Here is a 3,524-nt window from a genome sequence, read left to right as displayed (position 1 = left end):
GATGCACCGAGACATGACCCATGCTTCCTTAATTAAATCAACAGTGAAATTCCCTCAATGACTTAACCTACAATAAAACCCAGTGCATCGGGATTTGAGCTTGAATATTCCACTCAAATCCTCCTGACAATTGAGGATATTTCTTAAAGTCACATATGGATCATCGGACTAGGATAAGTCTAGGGTCTAGGTGGCGAGGGCGATGACGATATTGCTTATGTGTGCTTAAACGAGGGATACGAGGTTAGATTATTAGAATAGTGTGTCCTACCTCAAAGATCTTCAATAAGGGAGAGGGAAGGATCCATGATACTATTCGCCAATTTTTTGTGGGATCGTTGCCCTCGACACTCTAAGGTTGTCAGTAGTTCTAGCACGATTAGAGTAACTAGCCCATGGACTATACAATTTTACAAAATATTTACAAAAATAAAAATGAAAATTTCTTTTGCATGTTAAAAAGAACTCTGCATAAAAAAAAAACTTAAACAACAACTTTTGCATGAAAATTCAAAGAATTTTTCTATGAAAATTTATAAAATTCCATGATTAGTCATTTGGATTGAGGTTAAGGACTGACTTCTGTAGATTGTCGGGCTGGTAACTCTTGCTCAAGATCGGGAAGCACACAGCCCAGCTCTGAGCCCCCACTTTTACCAATGTCTTATACTCAGTCCTGATCTGTCATATGTGGTTAAGAGTTTCTTTTGCTCGTGATTTTTGCAACTCATTTTTTTGACTTTCGCGTTAGGATTTCTCGCATTGTTTACTTTTCTTGCGAGTTTATTTAATTCTGTTGTAAGTCATACAATGCTCGCAACATTAATCACGCAACAGTAGCAGATGCTCAGGTACGTTTTTACAGTTTATTCACAGTATTTTATTTTTCAAAGTACATTTTATTTACTTGCGATTTGCTTACTCTGCATGCAAAACCTGAACTGAAACCAAAATCGAAACAAAACAAAACCAAACATTGACACCAAAACTGTGAAGCACAAATCACCAATCTCAAACACTTACACCTGGAGTCATCGATACGACAGGAGCTTGGAGCCAACTTTGTGGGCAGCACAGCGAGGAATTCAGATCGAGCAGCAAGAGGATCTTCTTCAGCATTATCTCTTCTTAGTATAATAACAACTCATACGACTTCGAGGTAGCTTGCCTAGCGCGACGTAAATCCTCACACTCCACTTTTTTAGGCTCCTGTATAACCATGTTGTGCAGCGTAAGTCCTAACCCGCCTTAGGTTCCGAGGTTGTCGTGTGACACGACGTAAACCCTCTTATTTCTGCGGACTATTTGTATAATCGGGCATTATGCAAATTTAAGTCCCAAATAATAAAATTGACAGGATTGAACATTTAAATAACATCATCTCTAACTCTAAAATGTAGTCGTAAAGTAGAATAGTTTGGGAAGTCACTGAGGTTCCTCCTCAAGATCTGTAACGCCCCCTACCCTTTGCTTCCATTGAACTCCTGAAAGAACTGTTCCTACTTGAGCCACTCTCACTTGTTTTTTCACGTCCTACCGTGAAAACCTAAACCTTGAAATCTTGAAGACTAGAACCACTGATCATTATCGAGAATTTTCTCAAGTGACTCCCGTTACTTGGGATGTAATTACTATAGGGGTTTTGCCTCTATAAGGAACTTGGAACTCAGGTAAAATAAACCCTAATTAATCTTTGTATTAAATAGAGGAACTTGTCGGTCATACATAAAAGGTTCGCAGACCAAACGGATGTCACAAATCTCTTAGCTATCGCCGAGATCTACACTTATCTTTCGGGAGGGTGTAGTATTCGCGGTATCGGACACGATTATGCAAACTATTGGACAAATAAGATTCATTTGGTCTCATTTTTCAAAAATTAAAACATACTACTTTCAAAACCCAAACTATATATCTATTATATTAAATTAAATTTCAAAAATTATTTTCACATTGTCATATTTTCAAGTAATCAATCAAAAAAGTTGACCGACAATAATATTCATAAAATTGTGTATTTTACTTTTTAAAAGTTAAAATGGTGGTATTTTTATGTGATATGAAAGATTTGGGTGGCATATATATGTTAAAATGGTGGTATTTTTATGTGATATGAAAGATTTGGGTGGCATAAATATAAAAACTAAATTATAGGCGTTAGATTTGTAAATACATAAGAATTGGGTAGTATGTATGTAAACGTTTCAAAAGATTATTGGCAAATGAAATTTAAGAAAAAAAAAAACTGTTCTCTCTTCATTGCGTAGTGCACCAGCTCTCTTGCCAATCCTACAATTAATGTTGCCGGCTTCCCTATTCTAGTTTGGTGCCAAGTACCTTCCCTCCACAACTAGTTGGTGCGGGTAATCATACACCAAAGGCAAACTTCAACTTCCTTTTTCCAGAAGAAATTTTCGAAGGAATGGTACCTCATTCATTCATGTCCCAACATCCTCTTTATTTTCTTTCTTGGCTTTAACTTGAGCTCTTTTGCTCCCCTATTTTTTGATCCTGCTATTTACATGTGATCACTTGGTATCAGAGTAGTAAAACACATTCAGAAGAAGGTCACTTCTTTCTCGCGAGTTTTTTCAAAGAAAAGGTACGTTATCAGTTCCCACAACGCCTTACACCACCAAGTCATTGCCGCGTCAATTAATTCTCGAAAGCAAAAAAAAGATTTATTTAATTGCTTATTGTTCTTATTTTTCACGAGTTCCATCCTACTTTACTTCTTGGATGTAACACCCAAGTCCCCTCCAAGTGTACCTATTACAATTACCCTCTACAACTTCATCTACCTATGCCAACTTTTCTTATTATGTGCTTTGCTTTATTCCTTTTGCAACAATCAAGCACTTAAGCAGTCCCTCGCCCCCACACCCCCAAACCCTTGCGTTAGTTGCATCATATTTGATTTTAGGGTTCCAAAGTTTACACAAATGTTTGAAGAAAAAAAAACCCTACAAAATTTTTTCATGACCTTCCTACAATAAATGATGGAATTGCTACGAGGTGGTTTGTTGAGAACTGAGTTCGAGGATAACTTGGGCAAGTTATACATGAGCCAAGGGACAGAAGCATAAGAATTTTGTATTCGACTCTGCTTGTTAAATGAAATCCTAAAGCATCATTTATATAGTAATAAAAAAGAATCCAAACAATATATTTTAATATGTTTAAAAATTAATTTGAGATGGAAACATAGTGATGATCTCCATGGAGAAGAACCTGTGGTAGTGATAGCCTTGCATCAATTCACTCATGCTAAAAGAAACTCTCCTACAAAGAATTTGAAGATGCACATATCGTAGTTGATAAAGCAGAATAGAAACGAGTATGACAATTATAGAAAGAAACTACATGAAAGCAAAAGTGGATTTGGCTCTTAGCATTGCCAATCATCATGCGATTAAGCATGATAAAATAAGAAGCACATAATATTCTTCCAATGAAAACATTGCACAAAGTCAACCTGAGTAATAAGTAATGAAATGGGCAATAACACGGCAATATGTGAAACA

General features: G+C 36.3%; 1 protein-coding gene across 1 annotated transcript in view; it reads right to left on the bottom strand.

Annotated features, from left to right (window-relative positions):
* The window catches only part of LOC110032202 (WD repeat-containing protein 70), a gene marked incomplete in the record, with an annotated part of 21,112 nt that overhangs the window by 9,344 nt on the left and 8,244 nt on the right, over positions 1-3,524 (bottom strand).

Source organism: Phalaenopsis equestris, unplaced genomic scaffold (assembly GCF_001263595.1).
Source record: "Phalaenopsis equestris unplaced genomic scaffold, ASM126359v1 Scaffold000885, whole genome shotgun sequence".
In the NCBI taxonomy this organism is placed as follows: domain Eukaryota; kingdom Viridiplantae; phylum Streptophyta; class Magnoliopsida; order Asparagales; family Orchidaceae; genus Phalaenopsis; species Phalaenopsis equestris.
Note: the sequence above shows the minus strand (reverse complement) of the source record. Positions and strands in the feature narration are given on the sequence as shown.